We start from the raw sequence: 21,127 nt of genomic DNA on the forward strand, positions 1-21,127 counted from the left end.
TTGTTTGGATTGAATTTTTACACAAAGACATTTTGGCAGATACTGGAAATGCCTTCAACAGCACTGATAGTCATTAGATTGTTGAACAGTCACTTAAGGCAAATGGTGTTCTACACTGTGGATTAAAGACCAGGACAAAACACTGGAGGAATGAGGGAAGAAAAGCTGTGAGCTGGCACAATGAGAGCATGTCCACATCATGAACTAATAGGTTTTCCGTGTTATAGGAAACTTATGCATGATTGCCAACTTCTCTGATTCCCTTCTGAGTCTTGAAAGTTCTTAAAGCACCAGTTGCTGAATCTGCAAGTTGAGAAGGAACACTTGCAGCAAGTTCAGGTCCCAACACTGATGTTGTGATGTGATAGCCTAGTTGCTGCTGCTTACCTGGAAGGAGAGGGGGAGGGGGAAGCAAAGGGGAGATTAGTGCAGTGCAAACACAGCAGCAGCAACAGCAGAAGGAGCACTGGATTGGGTCTGCAGGTGCATTTGCACTGCACTGACCTCATTGCCAACTTGATCTCTCCCTCTCTTCCTCCCAGTAAGCAGCCAGCACTGACTCAGCTGCCAGGAGATGCCACCCCAACTGCTACTGGATATGAACATTAAGTGGATTTCTTTTCTTTTCTAACATAGTTATCAGTTTACCCCTACTTACATTGAATCTCATTTTCATTTTGTTGCCAATTCACCCACTTGACAACAATCATAATTTGAATGTCTCTCAAAACTGATTACCTATCTGTAATCTCAAAACTGAATGAATAAGGAACAAATTGACACTTTTTACAGGGTGCTGAGTTTTCACTATCCTGGTTAACTGGGCCCACCTACTTGGTTAATTCACTGCTTAACCCTTAGCCCAGCTAACTTATGAACAAGTTACATAGTACTGGTTTCATAGCAGATCCATAGGGAGCTCTACCCTCTGCTTACAAGTTAACAAACCATAAAACCAGATGGGGCCCTTATAAATGGTGTTGAATTCCAAATCCCATCAGGCTCCGCCAGAATGGTCAATAGTCATGGATGATGGGAGTTGCAGTACAACATCTCAAGAGCCACATATTGCCTGTCTGCATTATAGGACAATAGGACAATGCATTTGCTTATCCAGTCATTGCAACATTTCCATAAGTGCCTTTGGAGAAAAGTGGAGAGGAGTTCAAGAATATATGTGATATGAATAGATAATTGTACAAGTCATTCTTCCCAGGAACCTTTTCCAGCTTTCTGGTGGGTGTCAATTTGAATGGTTCCCATCCTCCATCAGCTTTGGTCCAACATTATATTCTAAAGGCATTAAAAATCCAAACAATTTCTCTCCCTCAAAAAGACTGTGTTATAATGGCATGTACATATTCACAGCTATGTTTCTAGGCATGCTAAGGAGAAAGCTGTCCTGTTAGGGTCCTCAGCTAACAGCTTCAGCTGGGACTTTGCAAGGCTCATCCTCTCTACAGCGTGCTGTGTAGCAGCAAGATGCCAGTGACAATGTGTGCTGTGTACAAAGGGGGTCGATGGGATTAGCAGAAGCAAACAAGGAAGGCTGTGATGTATAACAGAGAGGGAAAGGGACAATCTGGTTGGACTGAACTAAATATCAGGGCGGGGGAGGGGGGTTAAGACTATCAACATTACTCACAGTGTAGATAGGTAGTTGCCTTACACTAAGTCAGGCCCTTGGTTCATCTATTATCCTGGAGAGAATCAGGATTGAAATTGGGACTTTTTGTATGCAAAGCATGTACTTTGGGGAGAAATACATTTAAATATGGACAAACTTCCAGGAGAAGGGTGTGTGGAGTGGAGGTTAAAAGGCAAATACTGTGGAAATGTGGCCATGTGAACTGTAAAATGGAAAGAAAATGAAAGAAAATGAAATTGACAGATTCATCGATCCCTGGCAAGGGGGAGAGGGATCTGGGTCTTGTTCTGTTATAACATCCATATTTTTAAAATGCAGCAATTCAAGTTTTAGGGTAGAGGATGTTTTTTGCTCCGAGAATAAATGGGGTTCTAAAAACCAAACAGTTTTCCTCAAGCTAGAAAATATGCTCAGTTCTATTGAACCCAGCTTCAAGCCTGTTTGAATTGTCGAGCAGCAGTACTAGAAAATAACATTCCCCAGCACTCCTTTCATTTGGCATGTGCCAGTGCCAGAGCAGCAGCAAGAAAGAAAGAAAGAAAGAAAGAAAGAGAGAGAGAGAGAGAGAGAGAGAGAGAGAGAGAGCTGGGAAAGGATTTGGTATGTATCTCTGTGTTTGTGTGTGGATCAGCAGGAGGGTGGAAAGAAGGGTGAAGGGAAAGCTCACTTCTGCTATGGCTTGGACTTTAATTTGAGTTAGAGAAGAACTTTCAGAGTTTTAATGCTTGCATTACAAACCTGCTTGGATTTGCAATTTCTGAATTAGGCTCAGCTAATGTTCAAATCCAGCGCTCCTCCTAGTGCATGTATACTATGTTTGGGACTCAAATGCATCTGGTTCTTTGACAGATCCTCCTCCTCTTTCTTTCTCTATCATCATTTATCTTTCATTTTCAAACCAAGGTATTACAGGTTAAATATAGTGGATAGTTTTTTTTGTTTTGTTTCACCAACACCACTTCCCCTCTCAATCCCCAAATGTGTAATTGCATTTAAATATCAAGTACCTGCTTAGATAATATGCATTGTCTGTATTGTCTGGTAAGGACAGCATCTTTTACATTCCTGTTTGTTTGTTTTTTTATTTTGTACAGAAAGGAGTTAGATTTATGGGGTGGTAATTGCTGTCATAATGGAGTATTGCAGAGAGGAATGCCTGGAGAAGGCATTTGCATTTGTAATGCTGATCCAGCAAGAGGGTGTTTTGATTTGCTTTTCAGGTCAAGGGCTCATCCTGAAGGCAACACAGAACAGCTGAGGGTGGGTGGGGGGAAACAAACCAAACCAGAGGTTAGATAAGTTCAGAGTGAAGGCATGGCACAAGAAAGATAGCCTAAACGTCAGACAAAGTAATGTGTTAAGTGGATTGCTCATGAACCATGAGTGAGTCATGAAATAGCCATACCTTTCTACAAGGGTGACAATGAACTACATTCACAATGTTCAATTTTATTATTATTATGAGATATGATTTTAATAATGGAAGGAAGCAAATGGCCATCTTTTGTTCCAAACCCTTTGATTACCATACAATTGTGTTATTGCCTTTGACAGTAGTCTGACTGACAGACCCAAAGTTTGCAAGCATGATAAACGGGAGGAGTATTTGGGGGCAGGGGTTTCAATTCTGTGTCAGAAAATCTTTCCTCAAGCTGTAAGTCAGGCTGTTGATAAAAAACAGAGGGCCAGGGGAAAAAATAACCCAAACTCCCCCATAGTGACCTGTCCAACAACGGTTCCCACCAAGCTAGAATTGTCTGTGTTAGACGTCTTAGGTCTAAAATCTGAGCTTTTGTAGTGCTGGTGCAGAGCTATTACTGTATTGGCCCGAATATAAGCAGCACCTTTAAAATTCGGGGGGGGGGGGGGGCGGAGAGACAATACCCGAATATAAGCCGATCCCTTAAAATTATGCAGGCACTCACACCTGTTCCGTTTTACAATATGTCTGTTTCAGCAACGATAAGGTAAAAAAAAGCCCACATTTTTGTAAGGTTGCAAATTTAAGCCACACTTTAAGCCATGGTCAGAACTTGGAACAAAGGTGTGGCTTATATTCAGGCCAATACTGTTGGAAAAATGCCCTGGGGGTGCCTGCAAGTCCCCCAATCTCTGAGCATCCTCCGGTAAGTGCAGCTCTGGAAAAGGCATCTCCCTTCTGTTCCAGTGCACTTCCTAGCAACACATACCAGCTGGTTTTAGCACACTAATCTTCTGGCATAACAGCAATTAGATTGTGACATGGTAGAGCTAATCTACTATTTATTTACACACTATGTACAGGCAAAAGCATAATGGTGTCCGTTCTCTCCAGCTCCAAGAGAACAAACACAAAGAAATAAAAGCGAAAGTAAAGTGTAACAGTACCCACAGCGGAAGAGATAAGACAGTCTTCATTCCACAGATTCGTCCCAGACAGGCATGTGATTTACAACAATCTCATCTGCAGCATCGGAGGAGTGAAATTGCTAACAAATACGGTATTACTGATGTTTTGAAGAGTGGTGGAGCCAACAGCACATCCACATTCAAGCCACTCATGACAGCAGCCATGGAGGTGGGGGGCAGGCAGACTGGACCTAGGGATGGAGCCTGACACCAGCTGGAGCTCACTGTGGAAGCAGCTCAGCATCCATCAGCCCTGTCCTACCTTCAGAACACTCCATTTTGAGACATCAGGAAATACCAGGCTCAATCCAAGGCATCTCCAGGATTGATGCCCTGGACTGGAAGATAACCCTGTCTAAAATCCCAAAGAGCTGTTGCCAATTAGTGAAGGCAATACTGAACTAGATGAGTCAAAGGCACTGGTGGAGGAAGAGGAGTGTGGGGGCAGCACACCGCCCCCGGCAGTGTGATCCCGGTGGGGTGCCATCGCGGCTGCCCCTCCCCGCCGCGACGCCCCTGCAGGCCACGCGTTATGCCCCAGGACCTGCAACATGCCCTTGCGGGCAGCACGCCCCACCCTGTCCCTGGGATGTGTGCCCCACCCCCAGGACGTGCGCCAGCCCTGCCCCCGCCTGCTCTCTGCCCCCTGGTGCTGGAGCATGAAGCTCCGACACTGGTCAAAGGCAACTTCCTCACTAAAACCCCACCCATGAGAATTTGTCAAAATTTCCTCACCCCTTTGACAATGTTCACCACATTTTCATTTCTTATTATGTAATGGAGAATGGACCAAAAAAAAAAAAAATCATTGTTTGGTGTAAGAGGGAATCAACACAACATTGCTGAAAATGTCCTGCTTGTCTTCTACAAACTGCCCCCTCTTTTCCTCCCTGAATTTTCATTAAAATCTCATCTTTTTTCAAGGACTTTCGCCTGTAATTGTTCTGTCAATGTCTTACATTTGTGTAATAAAATATCCTGATTAAAATGCAAGCAAGCAAGCAAGCAAACAAACAAAACCCGCCACCCTGTTCTATAACTTGATGGACATCTGAAATGCTTTTTTAAAAAGATCATGGTGACATAGAAAGATGGGACATTTCCCCATAGAACATCTTGTAATCTTGAAATGTTCCTCTATTCATGTTATCTTTCTAAATTAGATTATACATTATTTAGGCGAAAGCCCACATCTTTTTCTGAAGGCCTGTGCTTTTTTCCACAATGCTTCTTCATTAACATCTTCGTTGCACTCTGCTTCTGGAAAGGGTGGCTGAGTAAATAATACTTACTGCTTGCATATTTAGTCTGGGACTTTGAAGTTATTTTTCACATTAAAAAGACATACAGGATGAAATCAACCAAGTTATTTAAAATGATGAATGTCTAGTTGATCAAGAATGACTAATCATCCTTAATCACTCAATTATTAATGATTCGTGATTTTAGTCATTCCTAATCAAACCATTAATTATGTTTCATTTCCCCCCCCCATTGTGTTAGGTGGTTGTGCATGTTTTCTTTGATGTATGTAGTGCATTTATTTATTTATTTGATTGATAGACAACTTGCTCATCCCAAGTGCTTACAGAACAATGTAAGATTTTGCATTGAGAACAGGGGGGAGGATACCCTTCCATTTGTTCTTCTTGGGCAGAGTATGTGGCCAGAGTATCCTTCCTTTCTTCTACAACCATCTGCCTAGTCCTTGAAATCTGAATTGAGGACTCTTCCCTAGGTCCCCCCACCTAATGAAGTGAGATGCATGGTTTCTATGGGGAGGGCCTTTTTGATGGTGGCACCCCATTTGTGGAATGCCCTCCCCAAAAGGCTCCCTTGGAGCCTATTGGATGGCCTTTAAGTGCCAGGTAAATACTTTTGTTATTCCCTGAATCATAGTGGGTACATCTAAATGGTGTGTTAGAGTTTAGCTTGAATCCTTTCTTATTCTTTGTTGGTTTTATGTTGCGTTTAAATTGTTTTGCATAAGCTTTAGATGCTTACGTTGGTTTGTTGCTGCTGTGATTTTTATGGCTGTTTTAATGCTTTTACCATGCAAGATTTTGAACAACATTTGTGTGTGTGTGTATATATTTAATGTTTGTGTAAACTGCCCAGAAAACTAAGCTGTATGGGGAGTATACAAATAGAATAACTAACTAACCCTGCAATCTTACGGCTCTGGAAGGCTGCCCCAGGGGCTGTAGGAAGCATCTGATCTCACTTGCTGGAGAAGACAGAGATCTGACCTCAGAAAAGTTGATCCAGCTTCAGAGAGGTTTATATGCCCACATGAAAGCCTCCATGGCCCTTTGCCCTGCCCAAACTAGGCCTTTGCCTGTGGATGTTGGAGCCAAAATCAGGCATTCTGGAGGTGGATTAATCAGGAGGAGCCATAGCTCTCCCAGTTCCTTGGCATGCCTCCAGACCAGGGAAGAAACTGTGCGAGCCTTGTATGGAATATGCTGAATTTCCTTTCCAGTGTTCCCAATGGCAGGGGAATAGGTGTGTGGAATTAAAAATGGAGAAGTGTGGTGATGCCTATCTACCCCTTACTTCAGAACTTTGGCTATTACAGTTCAGTGTAGAATCACAGAAATGTACAGTCAGAAGGGAACCCAAGGGCAACCTAGTCAAATCTCCTGCAATGCAGGAATCACAGCTAAATCACTACAGTTTTTGTGATGATGTGATTTTGTGACTTCCAATCGTGCTTCCATCTTCCGGACCGGACCTTTTGGACTGCACCCCCAATGAATCTGTGACAAAGAAAGGGGGAGGGGAATTAGATGGTTCATGGAATCTCGTGCCATGTTCCATGTCAGAATGATGTATACATGGATCAGGCATCCACACGTATATCTCTTGTTGGACTGTCCTGTGCAGGCATAAAAGACTGGTGCCAGAGGATCTTCCAACTTCCCACAGCTACAGAGCTGTGTGTGCCATTTCATTTGATTACACAGTAGTCCCAATTAGATGTTCAGGGCCTTTGACATCAATGATAAATATATCCTGCCCCCTTTCCTTCCTTCAGTCATGGTGTCCTGCTTTACATATAACATTCATACCTTTCAGTCCTATATATAGCATTCATACCATATCCAAAAGAGGGACGTGGGCAGCGCCGTGGGTTGAACCACAGAGCCTAGGGCTTGCTGATCAAAAGGTTGGCGGTTTGAATCCCCGCGACAGGGTGAGCTCCCGTTGCTCGGTCCCTGCTCCTGCCAACCTAGCAGTTTGAAAGCACAAAGTGCAAGTAGATAAATAGGTATCACTCCAGCGGGAAGGTAAACAGCGTTTCTGTGTGCTGGTATGGTTCTCCAGAAATGGCTTAGTCATGCTGGCCACATGCTGGCGAAATGAGCGCTGCAACCCCAGAGTCGTCTGGACCTAATGGTCAGGGGTCCCTTTACCTTTTACCATATCCAAAAATATTTTGATATTTCTAATTGATAATGTTAACGTTTGTTTTATTTTCTGGAAACTGCTTCAAGGTTTTGTTTACAATCAAGTGGTTTACAAATGTTGTTAAATTAATGAATTAAAACACCTTCCTTTTCCCTTTAATTTTTAACATTTTATCACAATGGGGTAAAAATACAGCCAATACATTTGTTATAATACTTTTCTTCATATTATAGCTGGCAGGTAGTTCAAATAAAGGTTTCTACCGATGCAAAAATTTAATACACTAAATTAGATCAAAAGTATGTTTGCTTGACTAAGACAAGGTATGTTGAATACATCCAGTGAGATAAAGAAAGATGCAAGAGATGAGAATTTCATCAAAACAAATTTGCCTGATTAAAATGAGTATTTGCTTAAGCTTTGTGTTACTCCTAAGGCAGCAGTTTTGCCTGCCTTATACTTGGAAGTACAGCAAGCTAAATCCATGCCATTATTCCTAGTAGCACTTTTTGCATCTAAGGTGTCAAGCCAGGCAAATTGTCCTTCAGCTGAGATGCTTTCTAGAGTGGGGATTTAGTAACAGAAATCCTGGCTGTCTGGAGCTTCATGCTGGGTTGCTCCCATGTTTAAAAGAAGGTTGAAAATATTTGTATAACAAACAACGGAGACATAGGCTGTGTGAACAATCAATCATGCATATGTCAAAGCCACTGGCAGGGTCTTCTGAAAACAATCTGTACTTTTTTATTGAAGGGTTTAAGAAAGATTACACAGCAACCAACACACCATCAAAGCTTCAAGAACAAATCAATGTATGGCTTACCTCCCAAGGTCTGTCCCCAGGTTTTATTGTAACTGACAATGGAAGTGATGCCGTAAAATACCATGCATTGTTGCTTCCTTGCTGTTCCCACATGACGTTCTTTATCCTTGACATGCTGCATCACTCAAATCAATGGAGGGTGACATTGAGGCCCCTCAGATCACTCCTTCCACTAGTCTAAGCTCCCTCACCCACCCATTGCTGTCACAGAGCTTGCACCCATTAATCTTTTTTGTGACTTAATTTTAAAACAGCGATTTGCTTTATTTTCTCAAGGATATCAAAAGCGGTGTAGCCTCATTTATCTGATTCACTCAGGGAACATCCATAGCATTAGAGGTTATGCAAGTATGCAGGCTATTTGCATACAGCTCGTCCTTCCCTTCTCCAGCCACTAAAACAGCTAGAGACTGAGAGCAGCCTATCTTACATATTCCAATGTAACTTTGAAGGCATGTATAAAACTCCTGGGACTTTCTCCCCTTACAGGCTTAAGGCAGCCTGGGCCTTATCCCTCAACAAGTACCAACTGGAAGGAGGAAATTAAATGTACTGGGCTAGATTTGAGTCATAGTTTTGTCTCTTGACATAAACAATGACTAAGTTAAATTATTTCCGGAGGACTAAAGCACAACTTACTTAGGCTAGAATTCTAGCCCCCTTGATGGCTGGGCATGGGATAGTATGCTGCTCAATCCCGCATCTAGTAGCACCTTGGAGACCAACTAAGTTTGTTCTTGGTATGAGTTTTCGTGTGCATGCACTTCTTCTGAAGCTCATACCAAGAACAAACTTAGTTGGTCTCCAAGGTGCTACTGGACAATTTTTAATTTTTTTTTATATATTTTTCTACTGCGACAGACCAACATGGCTACCTACCTGAATCTAGTCCCCTGTCTGTTGGCAGAGAAAAGCACTGCTGGTGTGCTGTGATGGGTTGAAGGGGTGGGGGTCTCCAGTATAGCCTAAGGTTACCAGGCGTCCCTGCTGTCTCCTAGCAGCTGGAGCCAGTAGGGGGATTCAGATATGACAGGAGCACTGCTGCTCTGCTATTCTCCAGCTAGGATTGCTGTGCCCATCTGTATTCAATATTTTACTTTCTGCTATGTTATGGGTTGTTATGTACAATGAGACAATGAGCTGGCAATATGACTTGCTATGAACTCAAATAAAAAGGGCATAGTAAAGCTTTAATTATCTCAGCATAGGAGACAGCAAAAGATATTCATCACTTGGAAATCTCATTTTTTATATCTACCTACTTCCCCCTCTCATTTGCTGCAGGAAGCTCAAGATAGGCAAACACTGGAGCTTTATCATGTTGTCTTCACATGACTAAATTGGGTCTATTGGTTCAAGTCCACTATTAGATAGCTAAACAGACAGACCCAAATAGAATTTAGTTTCAGTTGCTAAAGGTGTTACTTAAAATGCTTTATTCAAAAAGCATTACCAAGGCAAATGCAGGTTCTAATATTTGAACCCCAGTTTTGATTATTTAATTTCTCTTCTTTTCACTTGATTTGTGATCTTTGGCTTGTGTCTGAGAACAAAAAAGAAAAAGAAAGAAATACAGTCTTGTTAGTCTAAGCAAAGCTTTTACAAGTTCCCTATTTGCCAAAAAAAGAATTGCAGAATCATGTTTTCAGTGACAGCTCAAATCAAAGCCCACAAAGTATATTTCCCAAGATGCACCTGATTCTGCTGTTCTGATGTATTTCAATCACTTATCTCTGGAGAACTGTCTTTTTTCCTCTTGACAAATTAGGTAACTTGACAAAATTGATTTAAGATCTCTGCTGAGTACTTCCCATGAGACATTCCTGTTAAATTTAGGAGACTCTTGGCTGATCCAGGCCCAGGAATTGTCCGTAAGTGAGCTGGTTTGTTTTCAAGTGTGCATACTGAGACTCTCCCTCACACAGGAATTTGTGCTTTTTAAAATACTGAAGAAAAATAGATACTGAAGAAGGAGAATGCTCAGTATTTTGCTGATAGATGAATGACATAGTGTGTGTGGCATTTTTAGCCCTCAATGCTAGGTGGAGGATACAAAATGTTGTCCAGACTTCCAACACTTGCGTGTGTGTGTGTGTGTGTGTGTGTGTGTGTGGATCTCTTAAGAAAGAATCCCCAACTCTGAGAAATTGTTGAAAAAAGTTTGTACCCTGCATCTGTTTGCTCACATGGCCCTCCAAATGTCTTAACCTACAAATAGTATGGAGTATTTTGAGAGGCTGCACACACCTCTAGGTCAAATTGATATATTTTATAGTGGCTAAATTTCACTGATTTAAGAGAACGTTTCTGTTTATTGTTGCTGTTGTTGTTGTTGCTGTTGTTGTTACATCAGTGTGCAGGGTACTTTGCAGAGTAAAGAAGGCTGGATCCCTGCCCCTAAAAGCCAACAATCTAAAATCTTACACAAAGGAAAAGTGGAAGTGGAGACAGGCGTAAACAGCTTTGAGGAAAAGGGCAGCTTTGAGGGGATTTGAAGTAAAAGAAGTGGCATCACACATTGTGGAAGATACTACAGCAGGGGGGGGGGCGTATATCTTGCAGTATAATGTTGTTATTGTTGTTGATAACATATTTACCTCACTTTTGGTTGGAATCCAGGACCCAAGTTTGGGGCAAGTAATCTTTGGTGAGAGAACCCCAGCAGAGATCTAACATTAACAAAATACATGGTGAACCATTTCCCCTCTGACTTGAATTGATGTGGAACAGCTGAAGGCTCAATCTTATATGGTTCAGTTTAGCATGGAGAGCTAGTATGCTAAAGTGCTAGTGAATCTCTCTGTCTGCTTGTATTTTCACAAGGTTTACTTCTAAGACCAGAATAACTGTATTATAGTAGAGTAGATCATGGTGTACCGCCATCTCTTAAAGTTTATGTAGCTAGTGTGTCTGTGCTTGTCTTGTGTCATGTGACAATAAACACCTTAGACTCTAAACTGAACTGAATGAGTAAGGAATTTTCGTAACCAGGAACTCTGGAGAAAGCTGACTATTGGAAAGCAGGAAAACTCTGGTGTTCTGCTGAAGACTCTGCTGGAGCTGTGCATGCTCTTCTGATCACACTGGCTGAAATGTGGAGTAATACCAACAACAGAGGATGGGCCCAAGTCTCAGGTTATGGGCCAACTGACGTCTACAACTCAAAACAAGGTGGTCCCTTGGCTTCATTTTTCACATCTGAGGCAACGCTTAACCACATCCTTTAGAAAATATGCTTGGGAGCCACAGTGTAGCTTAGTCTTCCGGATGAGATGTAAAACCAGACTAATTGTGGTAGTTACAAACCTCATTAGTCATTATGTTCTTCATGAAACAGCAGAGGGCTTTGCCATTGTGTTCTGACCAAATGTCAACATTAGCACTTGTGTTCCGACTCCATAAATAACTGCTTAATGTTTAATTTGAAAAAGTGTTCTTTGCATCACTGCTTAGACCATAGAGCAAGGTTGATAGATGAAGTTAAACTTCATCTATCTAAAAATGGCTGTACTTCAAGCTTGGATGACATTCTTAATGTAGATGAAGCAGGGATGGGCAGGGGACAATGGGAATTTCAACTGACCAACAGACCTTGCCTAGAATAAGTTTGGCTGCTATTTTGCCCAAGAATATTCCATTTCAGCTTCTCATTAAAGCCTGGGTCCCATTTGGCCAGTCTCCTTTTCTTTTACAAGCTTCCTAGCCTCACAGGACAAAGCCCCAGTTATGGTTTCCTGGTTCCTGAAATACTGATTTCTGTGAAGGGTGCCTTCCTCACTATTGGCTCTCTGAGCCATTACCAGCCCCTCAATCATCAATATATCTGTCACTTTGCACAATGGCTGCTCCACATTACATGCAACTAGCTGTTCCTTCTGTCAATTTAGAATGAGGAGAGATTGGCTGGGTTCTCATTGTGGCCACATTCACACCATACATTCACCGCAACTCAGAGATCCTTATGAAGAGGAATTGATAGTTAAACAGTGCTGAGAATTGTAGCTCTGTGAGAAAAATGTTGGTCTCCCAACAACTCTCAACATCCTTATTCCCATTGAAATTACAGTGGTACCTCAGTTTTCAGATGTCTCCATTGCCAAGTGTTTCGGTTTTTGAACATTCCTCGGAGGTTGAATGGCTTCCACTGCATGTATCTGTTGTTTTTCACAATTTTCTCTGTTGAATTGGCAGGCCGCCCTCTGCTCATTGGTTTTCTAACGTTTCGGAAGTCGAATGCTCTTCCAGAATGGATTGATTACGTTCGAAAACCGAGGTAGTTACTAACTTGTCCCATTGATTTCATTGGTGAGACTTTATCTGCTTAGAGTAGACACAACCTACTAATTTACTAAGCCTGAAGTGAGTTCAGTGGGATCATTATTACTATTATTATCATATGCACATACTACTTAATGCAAAAATATGTAAACATTAAAATATGAACAACATACTTAAAACTAAAACAAAATACTAACACATTTATAAACATCTATAAATAAAACATGTGATAAACAAGCCAGTTAAAATAGCACAAGAATTAAAACAGGACACGTAGGCCAAAAGATCAAGGGAATGCTATCAGAATGCCAATACAGGTGGGGCCTCACTTATTTCAGCAGGGAGTCTAAGAATGACAAAGTATGAATCCAACCCATTATTCCTTGCTGCCTGCAAAAATGCAGGAGATTATGCCTTCACAAATACACAGATATAGAATGTCATATGCACTGCTCCATGAAAAGCAGGAAAATAGCAAGGCTGTATCATATCAGCTCCTCTCACTTCATGAAGATATACATGTTGACACCAGTATCTTTTCAAGTACTCAAGTCTTTGTGCAAAAAGAGGGACTTTATTCAATTACCTATCATACTACCTTTCTGTTCATAGTTATTCTTATTAGTATTCTTGATGAGCTTTGAATCACTGAAGCAATTAAAATATATTAATATATCCCACTTTCTTAGGGAAATGATCGGATTTTAGTACTGGTCTTTTTTTAAAAAAAAGTATTAAATAACCTGAAGTTTTTCAGCGATGACACTAGACTATTTCCTTTATGAAAGCACTTAGTCATTCACAGTATGACTTGAGTCAACAGAAGGATTTTGGTCTGTGCCCTAAGAGGGAAGGCAATTTTTGCCCATTTCCCTCTGCAACCCCCATGCCATCTTTCACCCGTTCCCCAGCTCTCAGGTGCTCATGCTGGGTAGGGCCACTGGGAGTGCAGTGGGGAGAGTATTTGGCAAAAGTTCTCTCTTCTCTTTTCCCATTTGTGGACACATCCATTGGATCAAAAGCCCTTCCGTGAATATTAGGGCACCAGTTGAAGCCCACTCATTATTTGTAACTTTGGTATCTTAAGAATTCTATTTTTGTTTGTTTGCTTGCTTGCTTTTTAGTTCTTGGGGTGCCATCTGATAAACATTCAGGCCCCACAGAAATTAGTGAAGCATGCAAAGATCTTTTATAAGACAATTTAAGTCTATTTAACTTTTGGTTTTTCTTCTTCTCTTCAGAAATGAATTTCTCTCATACAAAAGATCATGATGGCTTAAAGATATGGAGGCCAAAGAAGATGTCATTTGACTGGATATGCTGAATATTGTGTGAGTGTACTGCTTAATTGCTTCATAGTGGAACTTCTGCTGTCAATGTTGGTTAGCAAATGCATTTTGGTTTTCATCAGAAAGATACCCTACTCTGCATTCCTAGTTGATGTCAGCTGTCAAATTAACATGAGACCAAGCCATATATAGCAAGGCTAGGACCACATGCTCATTTTCCCCCAACTGTGATTTGCGAAAGTACTTCCTAGAAGTCACAAGCTGCTCTTCAAACTCATGAGTTCCAAAAGCCATTCACTGGTAAATGAGAAGTGTAACCTTTTTCTTCTATGCCTAGCATCTTATGGTGTCAAATCTCCAAATTGCTTTTCGAAATCAGTGGAGAGTAAAGAGATGTTTTGGAATTCCAGAGGCTTCTGAAAAGGTGTTGGGAAGATTTTCCATAGACTTTTGTACATCTCCACCCATATATTTCCATTGTGCTTTATTCTGTAGCTTCGTAAGATAGGTGTTTTGTGCTGGGCTAGGTCACTGCAGTGCTTTGAGAGAGCACTTAACAACAGAAAGCCACAAATCTCCTTTAGTACATAATTAAAATGTCCACCTTCAGAGAAGATAAATAACTGACATTTCCAAAGAAAGACTTTTGTACTTCCATAAGAAGGGTGTTTATTATTTCTCAAATCTCCGAGTATACCAGCTAAACTGTTTTGTACTTCTTGAAATGTTGGTTTTTAATACAATCTAACATTGTAATTTTATGTATATAGTGTAGCTTGCTTCTTTGAGAGGACTTTGTCTAGAAATGTGGTCTATAAATATATAAAGAAAAAGAAAAGAAAAATGAAATGAAATGCAGGCAACCAGAGAAATTATGGAGGCAGAATGTCTGGATGCTTGTATTACTTTGTTTTTTCTCTCTGGGGGTTTTCCCCTCCGGAATTAGTTTGGTTATAAACTGAGAATGCCACTCCGCTGAGCCTTGAATGTGCCATCTGCTTTGGGAAGTAGGAGAGACTTCTGGGTGGCTTTAGTTGGCCTGTGTCATGTATCATAGGACAGCCATATGCCTTTTAATCCCTGCTCTCTTAATCCCTGGCACAGCCCCCCTTCCACCCTTCCCTTTGCACAGTGGGCTTCATTGCTCCCTGCCTTTTGGGGAGCCAAGGGGTAAGTTTTTGTTGGTTTTGAGATTGGTTGTCCCTGTTCTCCTTTTTCACCTACTTCATACTATATGATTGACTAGGATGTGGTATTCCTTGCTGCCTAGGCTTTCTGTGGTCTCTTCTTTTGTCACAGCTGCCAGGTTGGGCCATACAGAGTAGGGTCTAGGGCTACTTTAGATGAGCACTTGAAGGCATCATCTGGGTGAAGAGCTGCCTTGCAACACTGAATCTTAATGCTGCCTGGTTTAGTGTGGTTAAGGAGAGTAACCTCACTTGAATCCCAGATGCTTCTTCCCTGTGAACACTGTCCAGTGGGGAACAGCCAAGGATTCAATCTGCTTGCTTTTAAAGCTGGCTAACAATAAAGGCTACACATCAGCCACTTTATGAATCTGTGGACTGGAGCCCGGGTGTGATGGCCTGGGAATCAGATTCAGAGGCTGAACCTGAGGAATCCCAGCCTGCACAGGAGTCCCCGCCTCCAGGACCGGCTGAGCCAGGGCAGGGGCTTGAACCTGAAGGGCCCTCACCTGTGCCGGATCCTCAGGAGCAGACACCAGCTGAATCTGCTCTGGCTCTGGAGATGATCAAGGATGCATTGCTTGCAGGTGCTCCACTCTCAGCCCCGTCAGGGGAAGGTGAGGTTGCCTCTGGGTTGAGTAACCCTCCAGCCTCTCCTGAGCTGCAGAGGCTGAGAGCAGAGAGGCGGAGGGAACTAAGTTCTCGCAAGAGGAGTGCTCGCCTCCAGGCCAGGAGAAGCGAGTCACCTGTGGACCGGGGCCGCCCTATGCCTCAGAGGAGATAAAAGCCAGCCAGCCCAGTCCCAGGTTGCGGGAGCAACATTGTTGGTAACCTGTTTCTGCAGACACCCTGTCCTGCTCTTCTACCAGAGTTCCTGACCTCACCCGACTCCTTGCCTTGGACCCCGCTTCAACCTTGAACAGCCCCCATACCACGCCCCCAACCTTGGACTGGACTCGGACCATGCCACACCGGGACCAGCACACCAGCGGTGTAGTCCATCTGAGAAAGTAAAGTCTGGGGCACCTAGAGTTAGTCAACCTCACAGGGGGATAATTAGTTATAATTCATGCTCCTTGCAGATTCATGCTTACTTATTAGTTAATCTGTGGTTTTATACCCCCCCCCCCCCCGAAACAGTTGTCAGTATCTTATTCATTGGCATGTGGCAAGGATTCTCACATGTTTCAGTGTGATGTCTGCCTTTGTTGCAGGCACCTTAGGGTTTTGTGGTTTTGGTTTTTGTTTAAAAAAATCTCCTAACCTCAAAGCATTAGTCTCTATCACAGAACTGTTTCTCAGTAGACATCCATACATCTAGGAAAACTCAAGCCTTTTACTTTTTAAAGGGCATCGCAGACCAAGATTGATGATAATTAATAAAGCTTAGCAAAGAAAATTATAAAGGCCCCAGATAATCAGTGGAGTGACCTGGTGTCTGATCAGTTCTTCTCCCCAGAAATAGCATCATGGTGACCTTTATGCTGCAGGGATGCCACATATTAAACTACAGAGCCAAAGACAGGTTTAATCAAAGTGTACATCTCTTTTAGCACTGAGAACGTACTAAGTAATATTAATGATGTGCACAGAGGTATTGCACTAATACACAAGAGAAGGACAAGACGCTTTTTGCTCTAGCTTCTACTCTAGCAACATCCCAAGTGATGTTGTCCTGACGTTGCAAAAGCGTGTTTAACATTGCAGATCCTGTTTGCCAAAAAGTTGGATGGGTTTGCTGAGAGCCAAAACCTGTTTCATACTGAGAGTTCTCAGATCTTCTGCTCTGGGATGAATGAGTACTACAATTTTGGTCAAAACAAAAAAAATTCCTTCCAGTAGCACCTTAAAGACCAACTAAGTTAGTTCTTGGTATGAGCTTTCGTGTGCATGCACACTGTCTCACTTACCATGTCTGGATTTTGAATGAATGCCTAATTCTGTTATTTTGATGTCCTTTGAGGAGTGGCTATTTATCTATGTATTCCCAAGCAAGCTAGAAAATGTGCTGCAGAACCCTGTGCACATTGTTGCTTATCATTATTTGTTCCCTGCAACTTTTAAAGGGTAGTTGTGTTAGTCGGTTGCAGTAAAAATAACTAAGAGTCTTCTGGTGCCTTAAAGACTAATAAATTTACTGTGGCATGAACTAGAGCCTACTTCATTGTATCTCTTGAATTGTATGGTCATTTGGCACCACTATTTCAAATTCCTTCTTTAAAACTATGTATTGTCTAAGCAACACTAAATTACAGTTGGGAATGGGAACCTATATTCCTAAACCATGATGAATCATTGTGTGCACCATGATGTAGTTGACTCTGGGGCAACTGAAATGTCCTTAGTATGGTGCACAAGAAATTGACCTAGGATATCCTAGTTTTTGCGTCCCATGTTCTCACCCATATTCCTTTCCATTCCTATACAGGAAGGTGTTGGTTCTTGTTTGTAGAGTAACATCAACCCATTTGACTGTGTTAGTGGGGTTTTCTGAATCTGCCTGTGTCAACAGGAGAGTGACACAGGCGGTGGTGATGTGATGGCCTAGCAGACCTTGTGTCTCTTCCTATATGCCTGTTTGCAGATACAGTGACAAGCAGGATTGAATTAGCTATTCAGTCTCCGTATCAATAGCTAAATGCCCTTGCTGCATGTTGCTGGCTGGATGCCACATACCTCACAAAGTGCCCAAAAGAGAAAGTTTGCCCACACCTGCTTTCCTAATAAGGCCTTAAGGGAATGAAGTACCAAAATGCATTTATACATATTTCACATAGAATGAAATGCATAATGTCCACACACTTGAAATGAGAGATCTGTCTGGGATTTTGTCATATGTGATACAAATTCTGCCTGATGCCATGTAAAGATCATATTGATTACCAATACAAAGAGATAGCCTTTCATTTACAGGATATACAAGGGTCAACAACTTTTTTTTCTATATCCATAGGCATATTTTGATTTGTGAACCAGTGGTGTGGGTGCTATCTGACACAGCTTTTGCTACTTCCCCAGATCAGTAGCCACAGCCCCCTGAAAGACATTAAGTACACTGCTTTCCCAAGGGATATGCATAAAAGTTGTATCCCATAAAATTAATCTGAGCCTTGAAAAGTATATAGAGCTGAAAGGAGAAGTGGGAAACGGTGTCACTCTTCCAACTACCTTCTTCAATTCTATCTACTTTTCAAGAGGTGAAAAGGTAACCATCTCACCATATCATGACCAAGAGGGCAGCTAGTGTGGGCTCAGAGTTTTTGCGAGACCTCATGGGTATCATTGTGCCCATGGGCACTGCATTGGCAACCCATGCCATAATAGATCATAACCAGATCTGCAGAAGGGAATGGATTTTCCCCTTTCCATGATGGAAATAAAATGGGCACAAATGTGAATGGCATGTCATCATTGATTTTGCTATTTTACATTGTTTCCATTGATTTATTTTACTTTTATTGTATTTTTCTTTTGTATTAACATGCCGTTCAATACCCTGCAAGCTTTTGGCCAAAGAGCAGTATATAAATATACTTCAACAACCTATTGAAGATTTAAATATAAATCTTCAACATTCAACATACTTCAATGAGCTCAAAATTCAATGTATTTCAATTAGCTCAAGAGTGCCTATATTTATAAAATGGTGGCTTTGTATGCCCCTTATTTTACACATCACCGGTCCATAGTACATTTGATATGGCAGTCTAATTGATATCTAATTGATATCAAGTCTAATTGCATCTGGGATTTATAAAGTCATTAATTACACTGATGTTGGGAAGAGACATGATCCAGAAAACATATTATATGCTACTTTTTTGTCTTCAAAATCATATGCATCATATGAGAAACAGTCACTCTGAGCCTGCACGTTCGTCTTGTAAGAGCCATTTTCTAATTAAAATAAGGTTACCAGATTTTTTTCAAAGAATCCGGGGACACTTTTTTTCTTGAAAAGAGAAAAAAAGTTATTTTTTTTAAAAAAAGTTGTTTATTTTTACAAAAATTAAGAAGTACTATCTTCTCTTTTGTGGTCTCCTCTGTCGCACAGCCTTCCTCTGGGCCCCGACTTGCTCTCTTGGAGTGCTAGCCACCGTGGAGTAGGCTCAGGTCAGGCCTGGGCTTGACCACGTGTCCTTGCCCTCCCGGTGCTCTCCTACCTCTCCTCCTCAGTGGCACGGCCAGGTTGGGGCTCCTCTCTTTTTTCTCCTTCCTCTTTCTCTCTCTTCCTTCTCCTTCTCTCCTCCTTCTTCCTGCTTTGGCCCCGGAGCGCCACTGGGCAGTCGGCTGGGTGGCTGAGTGCTCTCACTCCCAGCTCAATTTGGGTGGTGGTGGGGAACGGTTCCCCCAGTTGATGTGGCGGGCATCCCCAGTGCCCCCTTGGCAGTGGCAGCAGCAGCAGAAGTCTCAGCAGCCCGGAGCCAGCTTGGTAGCATAGTTGGCTCTGGCTGGCTTCAGGAGTTGCTCACTCCGCCATTTTGACTTGCCAGAAGTCCCCATATGATGTGTCTTGTGCCGATGAACCAAGCACGCAACATTCATTCCCTACTAATAAACCTACAACACATAAAATATAAATCCAGAGACATTAAATGAAATCCAGGGACATTCCAGGGATGGATTTTGTCCGGGGGACAAATTTGTAAATCTGAGGACTGTCCCCGGGAAACAGGGATGTCTGGTAACCATAAATTAAAAGGCAGCAAATGCTGCACTTGAACATTGTGAACTATTATTTACCATTTTGTATAAATGGGCGAAAACATAGCATAGAAATGTGCAACAATATTTTATAGCAACATGCACAAAAGCTTTGTTTACTGAAACTCCAACTTGCATGCAAAAACACCTTTTAGCAGTGGTAATAGAAATTACATTTCAATCAATATGCTCTTTGCTATTAATCTGTTTTTTCTTTCATCTGAAGAGACCATAATAATACATTCAGCAAATCATACTGTTTAAAAAAGTAATTTGAAATAAAAGTGATTTTGAATCCTTGAATTCCAAGCACATATTTTTGGCAGGAGTAATTATATGTTCTCTTGCTACTAATGTATGGATTTATGCTTGCCTCCTGGATTCGTAAGTGTTGGGGGGGGGGTGTCTTTTCTAACAAATAAAAGTATTTTTCTCCCCTGGAGAAAGGCATGATCCAGATCTGCTTTCTTCATTTGTAAGTGTGTACAGAATTTCAGCCATCTACACTTGACTAGCACTGAAATGTTTGACTGAAGTTAAAAGCAGCTTTAATTGATTTGTCTGAGGAATCACTTAAACATTTCAGCCCTAGTCAGGGGGGCTGTGGCTCCGGGTGCAGATTTCTGAGAGGGCGCAAAACAGGCAACCTCACGCAAGTGCCCCCCCCCGTGGCGCAGCCCCGCACTCCTCTCCTAGCATTGCAGGAAGCAACACTCGTGGAGAGGAGCATGAGGGCAGGCCGGGCTGTGCTGGGGGTGATAGCATTGGGACGCCTGTTTCACACTCAAGTGCTGCGTCAGCTGGGTGGACAAGCAGAACTTGTACATGCAGTGGCGTAGCGTGGGGGGTGCAGGGGGGCCGGCCGCACCGGGCGCAACATCTGGGGGGGGGCGCGCGTGCTCACACTCACAGCTCTCTGCCCCTACCTAAAATCCACGGGTTAGGGGGCGCAAATTACTTGCCTTGCCCCGGGTGCTGACAACCCACGCTATGCCACTGTGTACATGGAATTTAAAAATAGACAGTAAGTGCCTTTACTAGTGGGGCGAGCATTCCTTAAAAAAAAAAAAACAACTGCCATTTTTGGATCCTGGAATTTTTCGGATCCTGGTGCCTTTGAGGGTGGAGCACCACAGGCAGCATGTGGTTGTTGCATCATTCTTGCACCATCACCGCCCTTGCAAGGCTGCTGGGGGTTGCTGGTGTGGGAGCACAATAGGCCTTTCATTGCCTTGCCACTGCCTTCAGGGGCCCATCAGAAGCACCCACCTCCTGGGCCCCTAGGCTGCATGAGAGCTTTGGCAGCCACTGAGGTGCTGCTTGACAGGCTCTTGGTTTGACTTCCACTGGAGCTTCTGGATGCTGCCCCCAGGTGCCCCCAGCGCTCCTTGTCGCCAGC

General features: G+C 42.5%; 1 protein-coding gene across 4 annotated transcripts in view; it reads left to right on the forward strand.

Annotated features, from left to right (window-relative positions):
* Positions 1-21,127, forward strand: part of LRRC4C (leucine rich repeat containing 4C) — a 616,943-nt gene that overhangs the window by 221,342 nt on the left and 374,474 nt on the right. For 3 of the 4 annotated variants that reach the window (XM_083750681.1, XM_083750677.1, XM_083750679.1), the window contains exon 2: positions 13,790-13,879. The exons of the other annotated variant lie outside the window; for it this stretch is intronic. The gene's annotated coding sequence lies outside the window, so the exon portion shown is untranslated. The remainder of the gene's footprint in view (positions 1-13,789; positions 13,880-21,127) is intronic. 4 annotated transcript variants of the gene reach the window in all.

Source organism: Podarcis gaigeae (genome assembly GCF_964106915.1).
Source record: "Podarcis gaigeae genome assembly, chromosome: 1".
Classification (NCBI taxonomy): domain Eukaryota; kingdom Metazoa; phylum Chordata; class Lepidosauria; order Squamata; family Lacertidae; genus Podarcis; species Podarcis gaigeae.